The 27803-nt window shown below is 40.0% G+C and overlaps 1 protein-coding gene across 1 annotated transcript in view; it reads right to left on the bottom strand.

The window, feature by feature from the left end:
- Positions 1–21064, bottom strand: part of LOC111586249 (glutamate receptor ionotropic, NMDA 2D) — a 94551-nt gene extending 73487 nt beyond the window's left edge. The window contains exon 1 of the mRNA XM_055013571.1: positions 20568–21064. The gene's annotated coding sequence lies outside the window, so the exon portion shown is untranslated. The remainder of the gene's footprint in view (positions 1–20567) is intronic.
- Positions 21065–27803: the final 6739 nt, after the last annotated feature.

The raw sequence follows: 27803 nt of genomic DNA, 5'->3' as shown, positions 1-27803 counted from the left end.
AGCAGACACCAAATCACATCCACCACGGAGCGATTATTACTGAAATATCTCACATCATCTCATCTTTCCAACCAGCAGCATTCAGTGCAGAGTGTGTAATTACCTCTAATTCTGCTTTATTATAACCCCGCACGTGTCTAGTAATTACAGGAACGCTTCAAAATGAACCTGAGAGGAGGAAATCAGCTGAAAAATGGGAAATAACTGGGATATTAGGAGGTTTGCTTCTTTTTTAGAGACAAAAAAACCAAGTCAACAGAAGAAAATGCTCATTTTCAAGGCTACATTTTAAAATCGGTGACATGATCTCTAGAAATCAAATAAAGCTTGAAAACTATGAGAAGGAACAGAATTTTAGCTGTAATTGTGCCAAAAGTTGAAAAAAATTTAAGTGTGCAGCTCCTAAATACTGTATAATAACTTATTCGGGCTTATTTAAACTGCTAGTTGTTTATTTTCTGAATAAATTGATCAGTTTTTTGGTCTCTAAAATGTCAGAAAATGGTGAAAAATGTCAATTAGTGTCCCTAAAATGTCTTGTTTAGTCCAAAGATCTTCGGTTCACTGTCATAGAGGGAAAAAACTGAAAATATTCACATTTAAGTAGCTGAAATCACTGAATTAAGACCTTTCTTTTAAAAAAAAAATCAATCAATTAGCAAAATAGTGTGTGATAAATATTAAAGTTGATATTTAATTGATGTAATTGTGAAATTATAATTAATGCTGCAACTACCAACTAACAACTATTGTAGAATCTTAACCCCAATACTGAAACTTGTTTGATATACTTCTGTTAACTTGATTTAATAATTATTTCCATTGTCAGTTAATTTGAGGATATTTTTCTGGATAATTTGATTAGTTTTTGATCTATAAAATGTCGGAAAATAGTGAAAATTGTCAGATACATAAAATAATGTCTGATTGTTGGTGAGTTGAAAAATGACACAACAAAAATTAAAGCTGCCATGAAAAATTCCATCTATGAGCTGATATTAACAAAAACCAAAAGACCATTTAAAAGTCAGCTGGTGATATTTTCTCAAGGTTTCTATTCAGAGTTTATGGAACAGAATGAATGTAAGTCGACGTAATGTGATGGAAATATGGCCGTGTGTGTCGTATTTCAGCCTCTTGTCATTTATTTAATCGTCGGATGATTCTCTGACTTACAGGCTGTAAAAAAATAAAATCAATTTGTGTTTGAACGATGCGCAGAAACGTCTCTATGTTATCCTCGCATCCATTCAGAGAGCCACAGCTACAGATGCTTTACTGCCCTCACCAGTGTTCACAGATAAATACCAGGAAGGCCGCATGCTTTCATGTGGAAAGGCCGGCGTCTGGGGATCCGGGAGCACGAACACGCACACAACACGCCGTTATTTCAATCAGAACTCTGCTCGAACAAATAGAAAGGGTTTAGTAAAGAACGCTTCATTTGCCAACGATGCTGCAACATAAGAGCTTTCTTTAAGGTCGGCCAAGGAGCAAGAATAGTTCATTTTCCCACCTCAACATCTGACGTCTAATAGAGCGGAGATCAGAGGACTCCCAGGTCGACTCCCATCATTTACTGCAGGGGAGTCAGAACCAGTCTAGTCCAGGTTCCACATTCAGTCCAGTCTGATCTCCAGTAAAATCACAGCATAATAACCTCTAAATAACCACAACTCCTAATGGTTCCTTTGTTTTAGTGCAAACGTGTTCACATTTAAGGAATTATTGTTTTACCAAACATCATGAACAACCTGAAATTCCTTCAGAAAAATAAATTCAGTTTCAACAACATTCAGTTTATCATTTCCGCATTATAACTTCCAGATCAAAATGACAAAATATTTCAAAAAGGAGACACAAAATGACAAAATAATGACCAAATGACACAAGACAAAAAGAAAACACAAAACGACAAAAACATGAGACAAGCAACAAAAAAAGACAAAAATAAGACAAAATATTTCAAAAACGGGACAAAAAACGACAAAAATGGGAGACCAAATGACAAAAACAAGACACAAAACGACAAAAAAATAGACAAGCAACGCAAGCGAGACTAAAAGGAAACACAAAACGACTAAAACATGAGACAAGCATCAAGTCAGCCAAAAAACAACAAAAACAAGACAAAATATTTCAAGAACGAGACACAAAACGACAAAACTAGGCACAAAATGACAAAAAGGAGACACAAAACGAGAATAAAACAACAACAAATAGGCTAACAATGCAAGCAAGACAAAAAGGAAACACAAAATGACAATAATGAGAAAATGACAAAACCATGAGACAAACAAAAGTCAGACAAAAAAAGACAAAAAACAACAAAAACTAGATAAAATATTACAAAAATGAGACACAAAATGACAAAAGAACAATCTAGTATTTTACTTTCTGATCCAAACAACTTGTCATGGTCTAGAAATGATTTTAAATTTATAGTTTTACTAATTTACAATCTGCAGTTAATGTCTTCTCTGGAGTTTTTACACTTTGAGGGCCTGATTGGACCCACTGGAGGACCGCTTTTGGCCCGCGGGCCTCATGTTTGACACCCTTGGTTTACTGGAGGTAATGTACACAGAAATTGTTTCGTGTAGTTGCTTTTTTTTTTCTTGAATCCTCCGTCAAGATGTCCTGACGCCGCACGGCACCAGGGATTATCTTATTGTTTTAAAACTGAATAATTTCCGAACCTTTTACATCCGGCACCTCGGAGGGTTTAGTATTTGAGGGAAAATAGCTGCAGAATAAAGATACACAACATACTGTACATCCATGAATGGAGCGCTCAGCTGACTGTTGTTGTTTTCCTTTAGCAGGCATTGAGATTGAAATTAGGAACAAATTGGATGAGAGATCCTGGGCAGATGTGACGAGGTGTGAGAACGTGCCGGAATCACGTTAAAGCACCGAGCGAACGCCGGCTTTCTTAACAATAACGTTAAATGGATTATTTTCCCATCCGACCTGAGCCCATAGCCACAAAGCTGCCGCTCGGCTCGCACCGCAGCTTCCATTAATTCCCTCATTGATTGGCCAGACGCTGGGATCACCTCGGCAGATCTAAATCAGTCACTAATTAAAAGAGCGAGATGAAAAGCAGCCGACACTGCAGCCCTGCAGGACCTGCGAGGTGAAACATTCTGGAACAGCTACGAAGTGGAGAAAAAAAAAGCAGCTAGCTCTGCATGGCAACGATTCACAATCTCATTCTGAGGATAAACTGATTAAACCCGAGTGGGAAACCTTCGCTGATAACTGTGGCGCCTTCACAAGGTCACAGGCAGGTACACAAACACGTGGACGGACGTCTGTCACTCATTTAACCCTCAGAGACTCCAGGGATCGGACCCTACACGCTTCCATAAGTGGGTCAACAATGAACCACAGAAGATTTAATGCGTTTTCATGCCATTTTTGTCATTTTGGTTGAGAATCATGAATAATCATTGCAGCTTTAATTAGGGTCTGGAGACCCTAATGGACGAATCGGACAAAAGAAATGCATGTTTGAGGCCCCAAAAATACTCAAAAATGTTTTGCACACACATCAGGATGGGCAAAAAATTTGATATTTAAAGTTGTGAGTCAAGATGGCTCCATAGCACCACCTGGACAATTTCAAACGTTTTTTTACGACCAGTAAGTGTGACATGGACTTATGAAATTTGGTAGGCTTATGTAACTCGTCAAGACACAGAAAAATGTAATTGACACCCATGACCAAAACCCAACAGAAGTCGGCCATTTTGAATTTTGTGTCATATTTTGGATGATTTTGGGTCATTTTTGGACATTTTCAAAAGCTAGAAATTCAAACAAAGTAACCCCGACAGCTGAATTTTGGCCAGGAGGTACACCAGACATGGGTGATCACAAGGTATCAAAATGCTTTGCAAAAGTCTGACGGTGTGAAAATAGCAGCCCCCCAGAATTTCGACATTTCGCCATGAAAAAGGAAGTGCTATCTAACTAGCCTGTACATGCTCCAATCTGTCTCAAACTTTACATGTTTGATCAGAGGCCCGCCCCGATCGTATCCACAGGCCGAAATATACTCTCAGTCACACTAATAACACAATGGCACTAATTTATTTTAAGTAGTGAATTGACAAAGTGACAAACAAGTTTAATTCTAATTTCTTTCACCTAAACTGTCACAATTCACAGCTTTAAAACCCAGAATGTGAATTTATCACCTAACAACCGGTACATTAATCACTAATTAAATTAACTGGTATCTGCAGTCCTGGTAGAGTTAGTTTTATTCATAGAGCATAAAAACATGTATTACAATGCAGCAAATATTGGACAAAATCAATCTTTACAGAGTAGAAAGATGCAAAGAGGGCTGCAAATAATAATTATTTCCACTGTCAATTGATCTGCTGATTATTTTCTGGATTAATTGATTTGTTGTTTGGTCTATAAATTATCAAAAAGAGGACAATCACTTTACTGTCATGTTTTGAGGAATAGCTGGAGTATGATAGAAACTTTTAGGAAAGCGAAGTCACCGGCTCATTTTTGACCCACTTATGGGAGCTTGGGGCAGCAATACAAATACTATAATTTCTTAAAAAGCATAAAAGGTAACTTAAAAATTTAAATGTAATGATATCAAAGACATAATTTTGAGGAATAGCTGGAATATAAATGTATAAAAACTTTTCATTACAAAGATGTTGCAGGAAAACAACACCACCGGCTCATTTTCACTTGTGCATCTAAGGGTTAACCAAATTTAGACCAACGCTGAGCTTCGTCCCTGCAGCAGAAGGAGCCACATGTTGTTCTAACGCTACACAACCAACACCGTTCACAGCACATCTGGCTCGGCTCACATCCAGAGGTGTGAGAAACACTCCGTCAGCCGATCCCGTAAACACCGCGGATCAGTTCGGCTCTGGAAATGTACTCGGCGGCACACAGGAGGCTGACGGGGAGGAGAGGAATCTGAGGATTGAGAGTGGCGAGTGTTTTTTTTTTCTTCTTCTTCTTTTTTTTTTCCAGATGATCCTCAAACATAAGAGGTGGTGAGAGGTTAGCGGAGGGATGTCAGAACCCCACTGTGGCATCTTCACCGAGCCAAATCTGGGAGCTCGCTAATCCTGCGATGTTTGTTTCACAGCAACAAAAATGAAATGTGTGTCTCCTCCTGACACATAAAGCTGCAGCAGCTCATCGCCGAGGTGTCGAGGAGTCTGAGGAGTCTGAGGAGGCCGAAGCTCTTCCTGCAGAGTTCATATCTTATACCACACAACGTGATTATGAACAGAGATTTCACCAGCTGTGACATCTAAATACGATTCTGTGTTGTTGATAAATTGATTCACTGTTTAGTTCACTTGTCAATGATATCACCCAAAAAAAAGTAGGCCCGACGTGATTCATCTGCTGTGGCTGGGAATAAATTGGAATAACGATTTTTCCACATGATGACAGAATGTAGGCTGGTCCTGCATAAGCAGCTCTATCTGCACAGCGCTGTGTAGAATGGTCTGCTGCACCTCGTTATGCTATAGTGGTGGAAAATATCGTAGTCGTCTGAACATTTGCACACATTCACCAAAAGAACCAGGCCTGCCTTACTGCACGATCCATACATACTCCAGTATCAGTAGACCATTAACACGTGAATGATAGTCCTTCATATCCAAAACACGATGTAGAATGGTCTGCTGCACCTCATCATTATTCCGCTATAAAGGAGGGAAAACGATCTGGATTGTTGGTAAGCAAAATAAAAATCTAACGAAGCAAGAAAGTGAGCCTTACAGCACAATTAAATCTTCAACAAAACCTGAAGCACTGTGCAGAATGGTCTGCTGCACCTCCACATGCAGATAGTGGAAGAAAACAACGCTACCTAAAATCAGCAGCCAGTAGCAGAATGATACCTGCATCCTACATACTCCAGCATCAGTAGACCATTAACATGAACGATAGTCCTTCATATACACAACACGGTGTAGAATGGTCTGCTGCACCTCATCATTATTCCGCTAATGCTCTGGATTGATAGAAATCTAACACAGCAATAAAGTGAGCCTTACAGCACAATTAGATCTTGAACAAAACCTTTCAGCATGCAGGCTGCACCTTAGAGGTTGTTGTTGCCTCTGGTATTTAAAGGTATTTTGAAAATGAATTCACACAGATAGCAGAAATTAAAGAACAAAGCGGCCTTAAATGAGCAGCAAATAGAAGGCTTATAGTCGCATCCTACATCAGTGAGGCGGACTACAACATTAGCCGCACACAAACACATGAATGATCATCCTGCATGTCCACAGCGGTGTGTAGAATGGTCTGCTGCACCTCATTATTATTCATCATCGAATAAGCGCTCTGGACTGGTTGTATTTCTTTAAACCAGGGGTGTCAAATTAATCTCAGTTCAGGAGCGACAACAACATTCAGCCTCAGTTTATCATTTCCACATTACAACTTTCAGATCACAGAGTGTCTACAAAGGAACACAACATTTAGTCACCTGGAACTGAATGATATAGTGTTTCATTTTATAAAAGACAAAAAAACAAGACAAAATATTACAAAAATGTGACACAAAATGACAAAAGCGAGAAACAAAATGACAAAAAAGAGAAAACATTTGACAAGTGTTACAAAGTGACAAAAAATGGATAAACAAGACAAAAAATGATAAAAGCATGAAACAAAATGACCAAAACGATACAGAAAACAATAAAGCAAAAGCAAAAAAACATGAGACAAACAACAAAATCAGACAAAAAAACAACAAAAACAATACAAAAACGTCCAAAAATTGACAAAAAATTAGATAAACGACATGAAACAAATCAAAAAAGAGACAAAAATGGACAAACTACAAAAACGAGACAAAAAACCCCCACAAAACGACAAAAATTGATTTAAAAATTACAAAAATGAGACAAAATGACAAAAGCGAGAAACAAAATGACAAAAATGACACAAAAAATGAGACAAGAAAGGTAAAGTGACAAAAATGGACAAACGAGACAAAAAATGACAAAAGCGTGAAGCAAAATGACCAAAACGAGAGACAAACAACAAAAGTCAGACAAAAAAAGACAAAGAACAACAAAAATAGGACAAAAAATTACAAAAATGAGACACAAAACAACTAAAGAACAATGAGAAAAATAGTATTTTACTTTATGATCAAAACAACTTGTCATGGTCTAGAAATTATTATAAATCTGCAGTTAATGTCTTCCCTGTAATTTTTACAATTTATAAAGTCGTACCGTGGGCCGGATTAGACTCTCTGGAGGGCCGCTTTTGGCCCGCGGGCCGCATGTTGCACACCCCTGATTTAAACCAATCTCAGTTTGTCTGGTGTTCCTGCAAAATATAAATCCACTGAACTGCATGATCGCACGTTGGACAAAAGCTGTCGTTTTTAGCCTTTTTTTTAGAAATGCAGGCTGCTGTTCGAAGGTCATTGTTGTCGTATGAAGGGATTTTCTAAAACAGGAACATGTAAACAGTGGAAGAGGAGCAGAAAACGGACTAAACGTGAAGCAGAAGTCTGCATGAATGATGACTCGACATTCTGCCGACGGCACGCATGACGCGATGCCAACACGGAGCTCATTTCACAAAGTGACACGGCGCTGCAGGAAACAGCTGACTTCATATCTGGGTTTAGATGACACACAGCGTCCCGAGCCAACAATTGATCTTGTGTCGTTTCTCCATCGCCGCTCGCTGCAAAACGTGTGAACGAGTCTCCGTTTCCCAGAGCTGAGGGGAAACGAAGCCGTTACAGATTCACAGATCACACAAGAATCAACCTGACGAGTCCGATCGGCGCCGGATCAGAGCCTTTTATCGGCTCGTTTAAAGAAAATACCAGACTGAAACTGCTGTTACATAATTTAAAAAGAGGACGTCAGCTCCTAATCACCTTCCAGGAGATCGACTGAAGAAGGCTGAGCTGTGAAAAAAGTCCAGTTTGAATAATGAAAAGCCATAAATTAATCAAACCACCTGCATCTTTTTCACATTTTGTTCTTTTCGGTGCAAAAAAAAATCCAAAATTAATTTAAAAATATGTGCAGAAAGAAAGACAGGATAAAGACTTCAGAAACTGTAAAGCAAAAATAAAACGGTAGAAAAAACAACAAGGCCAAGCATGGCTGTTCACCATCTTTATGTGGCTGTTCACCATCTTTTTGTGGTTGCTTGGCATATTTTTGTGGTTGCTTAGCATATTTTTGTGGTTGTTTACCATCTTTTTGTGGTTGCTTGGCATCTTTTGTGGTTGTTTAACATCTTTTTTGGTTACCATCTTTATGTGGTTGTTTAGCATCTTTTTGTGGTTGTTTAGCATCTTTTTGTGGCTGTTTAGCGTCTTTTTGTGGTTGTTTACCATCTTTTTGTGGTTGCTTAGCATCTTTTTGTGGTTGCTTAGCGTCTTTTTGTGGTTGTTTACCATCTTTTTGTGGTTGTTTAGAGCAACCAAAAGCCTCTTAGAACATGAACAGCTTGAGATTTTCCTGAAACCATCTGACTGACAGAACAGAGGTGGAGCTGCTGCTACAAATGAACAACCACCAGAGCTTCAGACTTAACCGAATGTCACTAAAATGACCACCATCCATCTGGATTTTTACATTTTTAGCAAATTTAATCGATATTTTTCTAGTCTTTCAGGGTAAAACTGTCCAGTGTTGGTGGTAAACCTGATCAAATTTGCGGTTACATAACTGAAAAGAGGCCATCGGCTCCAAATCACCTTCCAAGAGATGAAGAAGGCTGAGTTTGAATCATGAAAAGCCACAAATTAATCAAACCACCTGCATCTTTTGGACATTTTGTTCTTCTTAGTGCAAAAAAAATCCAGAATTCAGTAAAAAGTATGTGGAGAAAATAAGACAAGATGAAGACTTTACAACTATTTGTAAAGCAAAATAAAAGAGTAGAAAGAACAACAAGGTCAAGCTTGGAGAGATCAACGTCTAAAAGAAAATGAACGCCTTGAAATTTTCCTGAAAACATCTGATTGAGAAACAATCTGTGGAGCTGCTGCTGCAAAAGAACAACCACCAGAACTTCAGATTTAACCGAATGTCACTAAAATAACCGTCATCCTTCTTGATTTTTACATTTTTAAAGAAATCAATCCATATTTTTGGTGTCTTTAGGTGTAAAACTGTCCAGTTTTGGTAGATAATCTGGTTAAATTTGCGGTTACATAACTGAAAAGAGGCCATCGGCTCCTAATCACCTCCCAGGAGATAAACTAAAGAAGGCTGAGCTGTGAAAAATGTCCAGTTTGAATAATGAAAAGCCACAAATTAATGAAAGCGCCTGCATCTTCTGGACATTTTGTTGTAAAGGCAGGTTTCAGAAGCTGCAGCTATTTACATGTGGAGATGAAGCGCGTTAAAACAAACTATCTCCATCAGAGGCTTCCTTCCTCTTCCTCGTCCTGCTGCAGATAACACGCTGAGCAGATTCCATTCAGACGCACGTATTTGCATTAGTACCAGCTGTACGGTCGGCTCCTGTTTACGGAGGAATCTCACATTCAGACATGAAAGGAGAACGGAGCAGAGCTATTTTTGTTGTGAGGCGATAAGGCAATGAAACGGCTTCAACTTTGCACCTGCTGCCTGTAAATCCTCCTCAGAGCTGCAGATACCAACGCAGCGTTACGACGCCGCGGTTTCAGGGGAGCCTCGTGGATCGGGAGGCGTGACACGGAGACGCCTGGACGACTCGCGACTCGGACACGGTTTTTACAAATGCCCCCATTTCCTCTTTTTAATAACCACTTATGCTGTCATTTCCTGCCCCATCCATCATGATGAAGGAGCTGCAAAACCTGCTGCTGCTGCTGCTGCTGCTGCTGCACATCTCCACGTCCTGCTGCTGCACATCTCCACGTCCTGCTGCAGCGCTTCATCCCGCATCCTCCACCTCTACACTCACAGAATGAAGAAACCTCTGCACCTCATGTCATCCTGCACACGTTTACATCCAGCTGCACCACTTCATGTGTTCAACAATGTGCAATATCCACAATCAATCAGTCACACTTCACTGCAGATCGTCTCCACATCCTCCTGCTTCACTTTACATCACGAGAGTCAAACTCCTGTGAGTTCAGGTTCCACATTCAGCCCAGTTTGATCTCCAGTGACCAGTAAAACCACAGCATAATAACTCAGAAATAACCACAATTCCAAAATGTTCCTTTGTTTTACTGCAAAAAAAGTTCACATCTAAGAAATTATTATTTCTTAAGAAAAATAAATTCAGTTTCAGCAACATCATGCCTCAATTTATCATCTGGAACTGAATGATATGGTGTTTTACTTTATGATCAAAACGACAAAAGTCAGATTAAAAAAAATAGACAAAAAGCAACAAAAACACGGCAAAAACTACAAAAGCGAGAAACAAAATGACCAAAAAAATGAGACAAACGACACAAAAAAGAAACCAAAAAAATTACAAAGCGTCAAAAAAGTAGACAGCACAAGCAAGACAAAAAACCCCACAAATGACAAATATGCTACACAAAACAACAAATAAAGCAAAGTGACAAAAAAAGACGAAAATCACAGGCGAAGCAAAAAAGAAACACAAAACGACAAAAACAATGAGACACAAAACAACAAAAGAACAATGAACAATCTAGTATTTTACTTTCTGATCCAAACAACTTGTCATGGTCTAGAAATGATTTTAAATTTATAGTTTTACTAATTTACAATCTGCAGTTAATGTCTTCTCTGGAGTTTTTACACTTTGAGGGCCGGATTGGACCCTCTGGAGGACCGGGTTTGAGAACATGCAATAGCCAGAATTATTCCTTCTATAAATCAGAGTTATATGCAAACAGCTGCACCCTGCTGCACGTCTCTTCATCCTCCTCTGTTTTTACATTCATAAAATCTGGAAATAGCTGCAGCTCATGCGTCGTCTTCTACATGCAGCTGCAGCCTGGATGTAGTTTTTTTCACTATTTAATAAACGTTCAGCAACGTTCAGCATCCGCAATCAATCAGTCCAACTTCATTTACAGAGAACTTTAGAGATAGGAAAGAAATAAAAATGCAATAAAACAACACAAACAGCATGACAGACAGCATGACAGACAGCATGACAGACAGACAGACAGACAGACAGAGATAGATGAAGTAATAAACTGTGTTTAGCAGTAATTTTATAATTGGGCACCGCAATATGCAATATAATACACAACACTATTCTAATGTACTTTTTCTATGTATTTATATAAAACTGCTGTAGTTGTTTCTATAAACTTACATTTTAATCTTGCGGTTTAATAGGAGGCAGATTTACACTAAACGACAGAACACAACGTAATTCCGTACAAATATTCCCAGCAGCGTACAGCTTTAAAGTTCTTCTACACTATATAGACTAAAACATGTAAAAGAATAAGTGAAAAGAGAAATAAAATTAGTTCAAAGAAGGGTAGTAAATAAATAAACAAAACGAGAAAAGCCCTCAGAGAGCGCAGTCCTCCTCCAAGGCTGCTCATTCCCTCATATTGTCAGAAATGCATCATCTATTTATTAGTTATTGATGATCACAGAATGTGTCCATTTACTATAGATGTACCCACAAACACAATGACCTGAGCACAGGTGTGTGTCATACATGTGTACGTTATGTACAGATACCGGATCACGTGACCTAAATATGTAGCAGGTGGCAGGAATTGATGGGACTCAGAAACACTCCCACAATTTAATCAGTTGTTCCTTGGATCGTTTCTGATGGATAAGTCCTGATAAGTCCTCAGTGGTGGATTTGTAGTAGGATCACAATCATGTGATCATGTAGTGTTCACTTGTCGTCATGGTTACAGTGATGCCGTGCCGCTATCTCACAATGCACAAAAATTAGATGTAAAGCTACACAAATGAGAAACAAAACTACACAAATAAGACAAAAAACTAAACAAATGAGAAACAAAACTACACAAATGACACGCAAAACTACACAAATAAGACACAAAATGACAGAAACGCTACCATCACTGTTTTCATAGACTACACTTGTACATGCATGTACAATGATTTACACATGCTCCTTTAAATTACTGGTTTTATTGAACATGTAAATGTGTAACGTGTAAATGTGTGTGTGTTGTGTGTCTGTGCATTAGTGATGTATTTCTGTTGTGAGTCGTATTTTAACAGCAGACACAAACATCTGATCTTATGTCACAGTTTTCATAGATACACATTTTTATTTTTGCACATTTCTTTCTGTACTTTTTAAAAAGGGTCTGGTTGTGTCATCTAATTTTGCTGATTTATTCGGTTTTTGTGTGTTTTTTGTGTGTTTTTGTGTGTCTGTGCAGATGTATGTTCACCTATAGGAGTGTGTGTCTCCTGGGCGACGTCCTCTCATCCAAAAACTGTGACTCCTGAGTGCGTCTGTGTTCACCGTGAGTGTGTTTCTGTGTGTTTGTGCGTCTGTCTGCATACCCCTGAGAGTGTGTGTGTGTGTCTGTGTGTGTGTGTGTGTGTGTGTGTGTGTGTGTGTCTGTGTGTTGCATGCAGCCATGTGAAGCTGTGCGCTGCCTCCAGACTTGTATTCCCAAAACAAGCCGCAGGGCTTCGGCTCAGCTGAGTGTGTGTGTGTGTGTGTGTGTGTGTGTGTGTGTGTGTGTGTGTGTGTGTGTGTGTGTGTGTGTGTGTGTGTGTGTGTGTGTGTGTGTGTGTGTGTGTGTGTGTGTGTGTACCTGTTTGATAACAGCAAGCCGTGCACGTTAAATTGTCCCTCAGTGTTGTGTCCTACCTGTCTGTGTGATTGTGTTCATCAGTCTGTCTGCTGGTTACTGAGAGAGTCATGGTGTAGAACTGGTGTAGAACTGGTGTAGAACTGGTGTAGAACTGGTGTAGAACTGGGATAGAACTGGTGTAGAACTGGTGTAGAACTGGGATAGAACTGGTGTAGAACTGGTGTAGAACTGGTGTAGAACTGGGATAGAACTGGTGTAGAACTGGTGTAGAACTGGTGTAGAACTGGGATAGAACTGGTGTAGAACTGGTGTAGAACTGGTGTAGAACTGGGATAGAACTGGTGTAGAACTGGGATAGAACTGGTGTAGAACTGGTGTAGAACTGGGATAGAACTGGGATAGAACTGGTGTAGAACTGGTGTAGAACTGGTGTAGAACTGGGATAGAACTGGTGTAGAACTGGGATAGAACTAGTGTAGAACTGGTGTAGAACTGGGATAGAACTGGTGTAGAACTGGTGTAGAACTGGTGTAGAACTGGTGTAGAACTGGTGTAGAACTGAGACACGTCACAAAATTGAGACATAAACTGACAAAAATGGGACAAAATGCTAAAAACAAAACACAAAAAGAAACAGAAAGGGCACAAAACAAAATGAATGACACAAAACTACACAAATGACATGCAAAACTACACGAATAAGACACAAAACTACAAAAATGAGAAATAAAACTACACAAATGAGACACATCTCAAAACTGAGACATAAATTGACAAAAACGGGACAAAACGATAAAAACGAGACACAAAATGACAAATGAATGACACAAAGCTACACAAATGAGATGCAAAACTACACAAATGAGATGCAAAACTACACAAATGAGACACGAGAAAAATTATACACACTTGGACAAAAACTAGACATAAAATCATAAAAAAGACACAAAATTACACAAATGAGACACAAAGGGACAAAAACAAGACAAGAAATGATAAAAACGAGACACAAAAAGAAATGACACAAAACAACACGAATGACACAAAACTACACAAATGAGATGCAAAGGGACAAAAATGAGACATAAAATGATATAAACTAGACATAAAAAGACACACAAAGGACACAAAACTACATGAATGAGATGCAACATGATAAAAATGGCACACAAATGAACAAAAACTAGACATAAAATCATAAAAAAGACGCAAAACTACACAAACAAGACAGAAAGGGACAAAAACAAGACATAAGATGATAAAAACAAGATACAAAAAGACACAGAAAGGACACAAAACAACATGAATGACACACAAAACTACACAAATGAGACGCAACATGGGAAAAATTAGACAGAAAATCACAAAAAATAGCCAGAAAATCATGAAAGTGAGACACAAAACAACAAACCAGAAAGCTTTAAAACAGGACGTTGCTTGAAATCGTGTTTTATGAGTAAATATGTTGGAAAACTTTTCATGTTCAGGTTTAGTTTCCGTAAAATTAAGTCACAGCAGTTGAGAGGAATGAAAAGATTCAAGTGGATCCACCTTAAACCAGCAGCATTAAAGCTTCTTGTTACCTTGATCTGGATAAACCGAATTCAATCACATGTTTTTAGTCCTACAATTCCCTTTTTTTCCTCCCAGTGGACGTCACTTTTTATTCTCCTGCAGCTTGTCATCATAAAGTCACTGTTGTCAGTAATTAGTGGAGGTAGGGAGAGTTTCTCTGAACGTTTGGCAGCCGTGACAGAATCCATCAAAAACAAACGGTAGTTCTGCTGATGCCAAATTAAATTAGAATAAACTCGTGCTCCGGTTTTATCCAATATTCTGCGATTTCAATTAAATAAGACGATTCTCCAGCGACCTCACGACCCGCAGCTGCCGATTTTACCAATTATCCTGCAGAAAATCAACACTTTAGTCCATAAAATGTTCAAAATGTGTCACCAGAACTTCCCAGAGTCCGACCGACAATCAGAGACGTTCAGTTAGGCACGAAAACAAGACACAAAATTACACAAAATGGCTCAAATAAGACACAATGTGACAAAAATGAGACACAAAACTACACAAACGGGCCAAAATGACAACTACACAAACGAGACTCATGACATAAAACGACACAAAACGAGACACAAAGTTGCACAAACCAGACAAAATGTGTCAAAAACGAGACACAAAACAACACAAACACGACACAAAACTGCACAAATAAGACACAACATGACAAAAATGAACCACAGAGGGACACAAATGAATTAAAATGACAAAAATGAGATGCAAACTGACACAAACGACACACAGAACGACACACAAAGGGCCAAAATGATACAAATAAGACACAAAGCTACACAAACGAGACATATGATGAAAATGAGACACAAAAGGACGTAAACATGGCTTAAAATGACAAAAACAAGACACAAAATGGCCACAGATAAGCCACAACGTGACAAAAATGAGACACAAAGCGACAAAAATGAGACATAAAGCTGCACAAATGCGACAACCTGAAAAAAATTTAAGGCAAAGGGACGTAAACGTGACAACACAAACAGGACACAAAACTACACAAACAAGAGACAACGTGACAAAAATGAAACAAAATGACAAAAATGAGATGCAAAACGACACAAGAAGGGCACAAAAATTATGCAAACAGGTTAATATGAGACACAAAGGAACGTAAAAGTGACGTAAAATGACAAAAGCAGGACACAAAATGGCCGCAAATAAGCCACAATGTGACAAAAATGAGACACAAGGGGACAAAAACGAGACGCAAATGAGGCAACATGAAAAAAATGAAACCCAAAGGGACGTAAACGTAACATAGAACGACACAAAAAGGACACAAAACTACACACATAAGAAACAACATGACAAAAACGAGACAAAACAGGACAAAAACGAACCTCAGAGGGACACGAATGAATTAAAACGACAAAAATAAGACGCAAAATGACACAAACGACACACAAAACGACACATAAAGGGCCAAAATGACACAAATAAGACATAAAGCTACACAAACCAGACATAACATGTAGAAACCAAGACACAAAGGGACGTAAACGTGACATAAAATGACAAAAACGGGACACAAAATTACACAAAATGGGCACACATACAACAAAACTGTATAAATAAGACACAAGATGACAAAAATGAGGCACAAAACTACACAAATAAGACATGACAAAATGATACAAAATGGGACAAAAATAAGGCATAAAACAACAAAATCAAGAACCTAAACAACACAAAAAGGTCACAAAACGACACAAACAGGACACAAAACTGTACAAATAAGACACAACGACAAAAATGAGACAAAACAGGCTGAAAATGAGACACAAAGGGGCATAAACGTGGCATAAAATGATGAAAACAAGACACAGTTACACAAAATGGGCACAAATAAGACACAAAGCTACGCAAATGAGACACAAAGGGACGAAAATGAGACCAGTCATTCTGCAGAAAATCAACACTTCAGTGGCTAAAACGTTCACAATGTGTCACCAAAACTTCCCAGACTCCGACCGACAATCCGAGACGTTCGGTTTACAGAATAGTTTGGAGAAACTCGATCCGAAAAACGTGTGAATTGTGAAAGCAGAAAGTGTTTATTTACTCGACTGCAGAGTAATCGGACTAATTAGCTGGAAGTGTGTGAGCGTAATCAGTTTATTTATTCAGCTCCGTTAAGACACAACGTGTCGAACACGTCGTCAGTCAGGAAGCAGGAAACATGTTCAGAAACGGGACAAAACACGGGATAAATACAGAAAAATAGAATAAATATAAAATACTAAAATGTTAAGACGTGAACGAGACACAAAGAAAGAAAACCGAGGCAGAAAACTACACAAAAAACATGGATCACAATCAGAGCTACACAAATAACATGAACGGACACAAACAGAGACACAAAGCTACACAAATGAGACACAACATGACAAAAAAGACACACAATGACACAAAAGGGCATAAAACTACAAAAATGAGGAACAACATGACAAAAAAGAGACACAAATTGACACGTATGAGACACAAAACTACACAAATGAGACACAACATGACAAAAATGAGACATACGACAACAAAATCAAGACACTAAACAACACAAATGTGAAACGATGTGACAAAAATAAGACAAAATGGGACAAAAATAAGATGAATGAGACACAAAATGACGCATTAAGGGCACAAAACAACACATATGAGACATAAAACTACAGAAATGAGACACAACATGACAAAAAAGAGAGAGGGGGACACGAGTGAAACAAAACGACAAAAACGAGACAAAACATGAAAAAAATGAACCACAGAGGGACACGAATGAATTAAAATGACAAAAATGAGACGCAAAATGACACAAACGACACACAAAATGACACATAAAGGGCCAAAGTGACACAAATAAGACACAAAGCTACACAAATGAGAGACAACATGATGAAAATAAGACATAAAGGGACAAAAACAAGACACAATGACACAAAAAGGGCACAAAAGGGACAAAATGACACGAACAAGATGTAAAAATACACAATTGAGACATAACACGATAAAAATGAGACATAAAATGACACAAACAGGACACAAAACTGCACAAATGAGACTGTCATGATGTGACAAAAATGAGACACAACATGATAAAAATGAAATAAAATGACCAAAATGAGACACAAACCAACACAAAGCTACAGTTTATTTCAGCAGCGGCTCCATGAATCCAGCTTATTATTAGAAAGTTAATGAATTAAAATCTGTTATTAGAACTGTGATGCTGGAAAATACCAGACTGTAGTACAATTACTGCAATATTTACTGCAATATTTACAGCTATATTACAGTAATATTTACTGCAATATTTACTGCAGTATTTACAGTAATATTGCCGTAGTATTTACTGTAATATTATTGTAATATTTACTGCAATATTTACAGTAATATTACAGTAATATTTCCAGTAATGTTTGTGTCTTTCAGTTGCTGGTGTGTGAATCTGTGCAGTTTTTTTCCTGGTGGAACTAGAACCTGAAGATAGAACTGGAACCTGAAGGGGGAACTAGAACTGAAACCTGAAGGAGGAACTAGAACCTGAAGGTGGAACTAGAACTTGAAGGTAGAACTAGAACCTGATGGAGGAACTAGAACCTGAAGGTGGAACTGGAACCTGACGGAGGAACTAGAACCTGAAGGTGGAACTAGAAGATGAAGGAGGAACTAGAACCTGAAGGTGGAACTAGAACCTGAAGGTAGAACTAGAACCTGAAGGAGGGACTACAACCGGAAGGTGGAACTGGAACCTGAAGGAGAAACTAGAACCTGAAGGTGGAACTGGAACCTGAAGGTAGAACTAGAACCTGAAGGTGGAACTGGAACCTGAAGGTAGAACTAGAACCTGAAGGTGGCACTAGAATCTGAAGGTAGAACTAGAACCTGACGGAGGAACTAGAACCTGAAGGTGGAACTAGAAGATGAAGGAGGAACTAGAACCTGAAGGTAGAACTAGAACCTGAAGGAGGGACTACAACCGGAAGGTGGAACTGGAACCTGAAGTAGGGACTAGAACCTGAAGGTGGAACTAGAACCTGAAGGTAGAACTAGAACCTGAAGGAGGAACTAGAACCTGAAGGTGGAACTGGAATCTGAAGGAGGGACTAGAACCTGAAGGTGGAACTAGAACCTGAAGGTAGAACTAGAACCTGAAGGAGGGACTACAACCGGAAGGTGGAACTGGAACCTGAAGTAGGGACTAGAACCTGAAGGTGGAACTAGAACCTTAAGGTAGAACTAGAACCTGAAGGAGGAACTAGAACCTGAAGGTGGAACTGGAATCTGAAGGAGGGACTAGAACCTGAAGGTGGAACTGGAATCTGAAGGAGGGACTAGAACCTGAAGGTGGAACTAGAACCTGAAGGAGGAACTAGAACCTGAAGGTGGAACTAGAACCTGAAGGAGGAACTAGAACCTGAAGGTGGAACTAGAACCCGAAGGAGGAACTGGAACCTGAAGGTGGAACTAGAACCTGAAGGAGGAACTAGAACCTGAAGGTGGAACTAGAACCCGAAGGAGGAACTGGAACCTGAAGGAGGAAGGAGAACCTAAACATGGAACTAGAATCTGAAGGTGGAACTAGAACTAGAACCTGAAGATAGAACTAGAACTGGAACCTGAAGATAGAACTAGAACCTGAAGGAGGAACTAGAACCTGAAGGTGGAACTAGAACCTGAGGGTGGAACTAGAACTAGAATCTGAAGGTGGAACTAGAACCTGAGGGTGGAACTAGAACCTGAAGACAGAACCAGAACTGGAACCTGAAGGAGGAACTAGAACCTGAGGGTGGAACTAGAACCTGAAGACAGAACCAGAACTACAACCTGAACGTGGAACTAGAACCTGAAGGAGGAACTAGAACCTGAAGGTGGAACTGGATCCATTTAGTGTTTGAGTCTAAAACCAGTGATGGAGGCTTCAAAATCTCAAATAAAAATAAATCTGCAGAGTTCCGTCCTGCTGCTGCTGCTTTAGTTCCGCAAACATCTGGATTTATTTCGCTCTCATGTCATCGAAGCTAAGCGCACATCTGGACTGAACGACTCTGACTTCCAGGAGGACCCGGACTCGGAGCTGCGGGGCCCAGTGCAGCGGAGCGTCCAGCGGCGGAGGAGCGGCTCCACACCGGCGGCCTCTGATCTCGTTAAGCGCTAATTGATGTTCGGTGTTAACGAGCTTTGCGTTAATTAGCGCCGTTAGAAGGAGCCGCGGAGCCACGCGAGCGTAAAAAGCTGCACAAGACTGCGCTTCGTGTTGCATCAAAACGGAATGAAAAAGGGAAGCGAGGAGGGAGGAAGTCACAGGTTGCAGGGGGGAGGATAGAGGGTGAGGAGGGTGAGGATAGAGGGTGAGGAGGGTGAGGAGGAGGGAGCAGGAAGTCGAAGAATCAATGAGATGAAATTGATGAAGAGCAGAAAAAAAAACAGGCGCACTAATGTTGACACTGTTCCTGATCCTCCTCCCCCCTTCCTCCCCCATCCTCCCCCGTCACCCCTCTTGCCTCCCCCCTCTCCCCTCACAGCTGGTACAGTAGGGCTCTGGGTGACTGTACGGAGCTCCTTCCCGGTGCTCTGCTGCAGTACGCCGGTGCGTAAAAATCTCACACCGCGGAGCGCGTCACCTGTGGTGCTCCCGAACCGGATCCGAGCAGACATAAAAAACGGTCAAAGAACCGCTGCGGAGAAGCAACACGGTGCTCCTCCGTTTCCACAGCGGCCTCCTCCTCCTCACCGGAAAGTTCTCCGGTGGTGGAGGAGGTTCGCCCCGAATCTCTCCGCGCAGCTGGAGATCAAATCCAGCTGCCGGGGATGAGATTCCTCGGTGGCGCCGCTCTCCGCCCAAATATCCCGGGATATAAATAGATCGGGAGCGGGAAGTGATCGGTGGATGTTGCGGGGCTGAGAACCGGAGATGGACGCGCACATGCACGCAGCATCAACAGATACGATCAAACATCCGCAGCAAAGTGAAACCGTTCAACTCCGAATGAATTATGCACCGGGAGCCGCTCCGGTCTGAACTGCCGGTAAACTGCCCGCCTGCGTCTCGGCGAGCGCAGCAATGACAGAGGGGTCAAAGCCCCGGTGCGCCGCTCCGTCCCTCGGTCCGTCCGTCCACCCAGAGCCTCCTGCCCCCCGTCCTCAATGACGCGCCGCGGCAACACCATGACCGCGGCACAAACATGCCTCCGCAGCCGCAGGGGGAAAAAAGCACCGGATCGGTACATCGGTAGCTACTCACCGTTTCTCAGCAGCAGCCGCCGGTCCCCCCTCTTCTTTTCCTGCGTCCCTCCATCCTTTTTCACATCCTTCCTTTTCTTTTTTTTTTGAGGTATCCGTTTTGCGGGTGTCCTCCCCCCCACCCCCCTCCAACGCCGCCGCCGCCGCCACACACTCACACACACACACACACACACACACTCACACACGGACACGCACGCCGTGGAAATATAAATGTAAATCTCTAGATATGTTCTACATGGACTCCGCTGCTCGCATCCTCACCTCTCTCCCTCCCTCTCTCCTCTCCTCTCCTCTCTCTCTCTCTCACCGGCTCTCCCTCTTTTCCCCGTTCCTTTTGTTAAAATTCAGTATATGCGCCCCGTCACCTAGCAACCGTCAACCTCTCTCTCCCCCTCTCTCTCCCTCTCTCTCCTCCCTCCCTCCCCTCCATCGCTGGCGACACGTGTTGAATGCTAAACTTAGCGGTCCGGAATAGAATTAAAGCTGCGCTGCGTCTCCCCCCTCCACTATCATAATGTAATATAAATATTTACTAGAACCACTCAGCCCGCTCATTGCCCCCCAACACCTCCTCCTCTCCGCATCTCCCCCTCCCTCCCTGCCTCCCTCCATCCATCCATCACCGACTCCCCTCCCTGCGTCCCTCCCTTCCTCCGCCGTCCTCCCCTCTTTTCTCTCCTCCTGCCTCCTATCGCCTCTTTCTGCTTCTCCAAGCAAAACGGAGGCGCCACACCAGCGTCTGTGGATCCACATGTGAGCGAGTGTCACCCCGCCTCGCACGGAGGGAGAGAGAGAGGTATGTGCGCGCGTGTGTGTGCTCGTGCATGTGTGTGAACGAGAAGCTTACAGTAGCGTGACAGTGCGTGTGGAGGGAGCAGCAACATGCAGCAGCAGAATCCTAAAAAAATCATGTTCAAGTAACTTTTTGATGCATTCGTGGAGAGGAATGCGACAGCAGGCTGCATGCTGGGCTGCATGTAGAGCTGCTGCATGTAGAGCTGCTGCATGTAGAGCTGCTGCTTGTAGAGCTGCTGCATGTAGAGCTGCTGCATGTAGAGCTGCTGCATGGGCTGCATGCTGATGTGTGATGAGATGCTGCATGTTAAGTTGAGGCATGCTGAGCTGCTGCAGTATGTTGATATGTATGTTATTTGCTGCATATTGAGTTGCTGCTGCATGTTGAGCTTCTGCATGTTGATATGTATGAATAGTTGCTGCATGCTGAGCTGCTGCTGCATGTTGATGTGGATGTTATTTGCTGCATAGTGAGCATGTTGATGTGTATGTTTAGTTGCTGCATGTTGAGCTTCTGAATATTACATTGCTGCATGTTGAGCCGCTGCATGCTAAGCTACAGTATGTTGATATGTATGTATAGTTGCTGCATGCTGAGCTGCTGCTGCATGTTGATGTGTACGTTCAATTGCTGCATGCTGGGCTGCTGCATGTTAAATTGAGGCATGCTGAGCTGCTGCAACATGTCGATATGTATGTTATTTGCTGAAAATTGAGCTGCTGCTGCATGTTGAGCTGCAGCATGCTGATGTGTATGTTTAGGTGTTGCTGCATGTTGAGTTGCTGCTGGATATTGATGTGTATGTTTAGTTGCTGCATGTCAAGTTGCTGCATGTTGAGCCGCTGCATGCTGAACTGCAGCGTGTTGACGCGTACGTTTAGTAGCTGCAGCGTGTTGACGCGTACGTTTAGTAGCTGCAGCGTGTTGACGCGTACGTTTAGTAGCTGCAGCGTGTTGACGCGTACGTTTAGTAGCTGCAGCGTTTTGACGCGTACGTTTAGTAGCTGCAGCGTGTTGACGCGTACGTTTAGTAGCTGCAGCGTGTTGACGCGTACGTTTAGTAGCTGCAGCGTGTTGACGCGTACGTTTAGTAGCTGCAGCGTGTTGACGCGTACGTTTAGTAGCTGCAGCGTGTTGACGCGTACGTTTAGTAGCTGCAGCGTGTTGACGCGTACGTTTAGTAGCTGCAGCGTGTTGACGCGTACGTTTAGTAGCTGCAGCGTGTTGACGCGTACGTTTAGTAGCTGCAGCGTGTTGACGCGTACGTTTAGTAGCTGCAGCGTTTTGACGCGTACGTTTAGTAGCTGCAGCGTGTTGACGCGTACGTTTAGTAGCTGCAGCGTGTTGACGCGTACGTTTAGTAGCTGCAGCGTGTTGACGCGTACGTTTAGTAGCTGCAGCGTGTTGACGCGTACGTTTAGTAGCTGCAGCGTGTTGACGCGTACGTTTAGTAGCTGCAGCGTGTTGACGCGTACGTTTAGTAGCTGCAGCGTGTTGACGCGTACGTTTAGTAGCTGCAGCGTGTTGACGCGTACGTTTAGTAGCTGCAGCGTTTTGACGCGTACGTTTAGTAGCTGCAGCGTTTTGACGCGTACGTTTAGTAGCTGCAGCGTGTTGACGCGTACGTTTAGTAGCTGCAGCGTGTTGACGCGTACGTTTAGTAGCTGCAGCGTGTTGACGCGTACGTTTAGTAGCTGCAGCGTTTTGACGCGTACGTTTAGTAGCTGCAGCGTGTTGACGCGTACGTTTAGTAGCTGCAGCGTGTTGACGCGTACGTTTAGTAGCTGCAGCGTGTTGACGCGTACGTTTAGTAGCTGCAGCGTGTTGGTGAGCGTGCAGACTCCAGTGAATATAGGATGCGCTGCTGCGTTGCTGTTTTTTCTCCGTGTGTAATCTGGGATCAGCTCTAATCAATGCAGGTGCAGCTCTCAGATCATCGTCAGGCAGCTCAGGAACTGATCCCAGAACTGCAGCTGCAGCAGGAAACAGACAGGAAGTAGAAGGAAAATAAAAACTGGGAAAATCTGGCAGCAAGAAACGGTGGAATACTGTCAGGTTGTATAACTGGAAAAACTGTTAAATAATGGCAAATATCTGGATGGATGGATGGATGGATGGATGGATGGATGGATAGATAGATAGATAGATAGATTTGCTGAATTTAATACAGTAAAGCAGTAATTTTACAGTCAAACATTGTAAAAGAAGGAATTGCTATTTCTAAAAAATAACACTTTTTGATGCAGATGTTAGTTACAGTTTTGGCTGGTTTTATTTTTGTTTGTTTGTTTGTTTCCTATCAGCATCCAAATTAAATTTAAAATTATTTTCCGAGATATTTTGTGTCGAACAAAACAGGGAAAATAACAGTTAAAGAATAATTTATCATTTTTCACCTCTAAGTAGAGCCAACGTCGCTGTCAAACAACAGAAGAACAAACAGAGAAAACACACACACAAATACAAACAAACACACACAGAAAACACACACACACACCTCGCTGAGTTGGTCCTCAGTCGTTTCTTCCTCAGGATTCTCCACATCTCGTCTTCAACACAAACGGTTTCTGCAGATTGTGGAGGAAAAATCTGGTTTCAGTTTTAAATTCAACACATCTCGTCCAAACACTCAGAGTTTTTCTGCCACTTGTAGCTCACAGGATTAAAAAACACCAGAGAACGATCCTGGTGTCCTCATTATTGCAGCGAGCTGACAGCAGGTTCCACTAGCAAACAGAACAACTAGTGACAGGAAAACGAGAAAACAAACCAGGAAGTGGAATTCAGCCGTTTTATTCCTCATCAGCTGCTGTTCTACAGGAAAACTAACCCTTATTTAGACAGAAAATAAAAATAATGATGAGATGTTTTCCACCATCTGGAGAACAGAATGAGTCGGCTTTATTTACAGACTTTATCAAAAAATAAATAAAATAAAAAATGCTGCTTCATTTACAGTCTTTATCAGTAAGTAAAATAAAATGCAGTTTTATTTACAGTCATTATCAATCAATAAATAAATAAAAAGCAGTTTTATTTCGTCTTTATCAAAAAAATAAATGCCGCTACTGAAATCCTGCCTGTTGCACTTCAACAACATTAAAGTGTTTATTTCAAACACGGTAAAAATAATTTTTACAGGTTATATTTATAACATTTAATATCATAAAAGACTGAAAACTTCTTCAGTGTTTTCTGCTAGATTTGTTTGAAAGAATATTTAGCTGAAGAAAATGTCAAACAGAGCAGAAAAATACTTCAGAACATTTAAAAAGTTTGTTGAAAATATGGAGATCAAATCTGAAATATTACCATCCCCAAAATATAGATTTTTGATTTCAACATTATTTGAAAAAAAATGTTTACACTCAACATTTATTCCTATTTGTTCCTGTAATTTCACTAGATTTGATCAGTAATTTTATGTGTGTGTGTGTGTGTGTGTGTGTTTTCCATGTATTGTGTGTGTAGTAGTGAGTGGGTGTGTATTGAACACGTCTCATTAGGTGAGCTGAGGTATTCGTCCGTCTTTTATCAGTCCTCCGGGGAAAAAACACGAATCTATCGGAGCTCTGAGACCTTTAGCCTGATTGGTGCTGATGTTACACTCTGTGTGTGTGTTTTTATGTGTGTGTTCAAATGTGTGTGTGTTCACTGTAAAAAAAAATAAAATAATAATTTACTATTATTGTGCATTTTTTCTTTTTTGTTAAATTATTGATAACTATAAAATTGATTTTTTTACATGTTGATTGTAAAAAAGGCCACAACTATAATCAAAAATCTGTATGTTTACAATAAGAATTTGTTCTTTTAACCATTTTAACTATATTTAATTCAGTAGTAAAAGCTATTTTTAGCTGCATTTGTGTAGATTCAGGATTTAAAAATGAGAAATGTTCTTCTTTTGTTAAATTGATTGATTTTTTTGATTGATTTTTTAAATGTAAATGTTATTTTTGCTTTTTGCCTGAATTGTTTTGTTAAAAGGTAAATAAATATGTTTTCAGTGATTTTACAAGATATTATCTGTAATTTAACAAAACAAGCAAAATCTGTAAAATAACACTTAAAAAAGGTAAATATCTGTTAAATAATAATAATAAAATAAAAAATAATTATATCTATTTTTTCTTTCGAACAACAAATATTTCCTTCTCTATTTTTTGTTAATTTAAATACACTTTACAGATTATAAATACAGATTATTTGAAGTGACTTGCAGTCTTGACCTCTTTATTTTATTTGAAAGAAATTTTTTTTTACATTTTATAAAATTCTATAAAATTTTATTCATTAAGTTTTATTCAACCAACTTCATTAAATTTCTTTATAATATAAAAAAAGTCTTTTTTTGCATTTAATTAATACTTCATCAAACATCTACAAAAACTTTTTTTTTGCTAATTTAAATTTCCCATTTGTGAAAATACAGATTATTTGAAATGATTTGCAGTCTTGACTTCTTTCTTAAATTCTATTTAATAAATTTTGTTAAACTTGATTTAATAATTTTTTGTTAAATTTCTTTATAAAATTAAAAATTTTTTTTGCATTTAATTAATACTTCATGAAACATCTATAAAAATCCTTTGTTTTCCTTTTTGTTTGAAGAGATTTGCAGTTTCTTCCTGTTTTTGTCCGTTTCCTTGTAAATAAATGTGTCTTTTCCTGGTATTTTGCATCCATGCTGTCCTTCAGTGATGCTTCACTGCAGGCTGACGGTTCAGAGCAGCTCATTACTGCACATCTCTGCTGATCTGAGGTCAGTTTCAGGTGATTATCCTCCAGATGGTACGGTGGGGATCAGCGGTGCGTTACTAGTCCACATCCTCTCTTTGCTTCCATCCATCAGCTCGTCATCCTGGGCTTCTACCATCAGGTTTTATGATGCATGTGATGGAATGCGTCATGTTTTACTGCATTTCCTGTGGCGCTGCGACACCTGAGTGCAGCTCTGTGGTCCATAAAGGCTGCGTTGCTGCTTCCTGTGTGTTTGTGCGTGTTTGTGCTGTTTGGTGTAATCTGATCTCTATTTACGCATCTGTTTAGCTCTGAGCTAACAAACAAATAACGTTTCCACTCACAAACACACACAGAGACACAAATATACGCCAAAACTACGCCTCTCCCAGCCAAAGATTCATTTAGAACGGGTTTTTATGTCAATGCCAATAGGTTTGTTCTGTCTATAAATGACAGAAACTAGAGATTAAACACAGTAAATAGTTGTGTTGGAGATGCTAATTATGGAGTTTTTAGTTATGTTTGTGGCTATTTTTACATTTTTACTTAGAATACTGTTGACTTTGACACAAATGTTCAATAAAAGCGTCTCTTTAGTTGGAAACTCACATTTCTGCAGTTTAACAGAAGTTTGTAGACATCAGAATTTAAGATCAAAACATGGAAATAAGAACAAAATAGAGTCTGATGCTGCATATTTTAGCATAATTTAGATTTATAGTGAGTTTCTCTTGGTGGTTGGATTGTGTCTCTGTTGTTGTTTTGTGTCTCTTTATCGTTGTTTTGTGTTTCTTAATCGTTGTTTTGTGTCTCTTTATTGTTGTTTTGTGGTTTTTTTTGTTGCAGTATTGTGTCTCTTTGTGGTTGTTTTTTTGTGGTTGATTTGTGTCTCTGTGGTTGTTTTGTGTCTCTTTGTGGTCATTTGTGTCTCTATTGTTGTTTTGTGTCTTTTTGTGGTTGTTTTTGTCTCTTTGTTGTTTTGTGTTTCTGTGGTTGTTTTATGTCTCTTTGTGGTCATTTTGTGTCTCTTTATTGTTGTTTTGTGTCTTTTTGTGGTTATTTGTGTCTCTTCATGGTCATTTTGTGTCTCTTTATTGTTGTTTTGTGTCTGTTGTTTTTTTGTGTCTCTTTGTGGTTGTTTTTGTCTCTTTGTTGTTGTTTTGTGTTTCTGTGGTTGTTTTATGTCTCTTTGTGGTCATTTTGTGTCTCTTTGTTGTTGTTTTGTGTCTCTTAATTGTAGTTTTGTGTCTCTTTGTTGTTGTTTTGTGTCTGTTGTAGTTTCGTATGTTTTTGTTGTTGATTTGTGTCTTTTTGTGTGTCTTTGTGGTTGTTTTGTGTCTTTTTGTTGTTGTTTTGAGTCTCTTTGTGGTCTTTTGTGTCTCTTTATTGTTGTTTTGTGTCTTTTTGTGGTTATTTGTGTCTCTTCATGGTCATTTTGTGTCTCTTTATTGTTGTTTTGTGTCTGTTGTTTTTTGTGTCTCTTTGTGGTTGTTTTGTGTCTCTTTGTGGTTGTTTTTGTCTCTTTGTTGTTTTGTGTTTCTGTGGTTGTTTTATGTCTCTTTGTGGTCTTTTGTGTATTTGTTGTTGTCTTGAGTCTGTTTGTGGTCATTTTGTGTCTCTTTAAGGTCATTTTGAGTCTCTGTTGTTGTTTTGTGTGTCTTTAACAGTCATTTCTGCTATCAGACTGATGTG

This window comes from Amphiprion ocellaris, chromosome 9 (genome assembly GCF_022539595.1).
Source record: "Amphiprion ocellaris isolate individual 3 ecotype Okinawa chromosome 9, ASM2253959v1, whole genome shotgun sequence".
NCBI classification, from domain to species: Eukaryota; Metazoa; Chordata; class Actinopteri; family Pomacentridae; genus Amphiprion; species Amphiprion ocellaris.
This window is presented reverse-complemented; position numbering and strand designations above follow the sequence as displayed.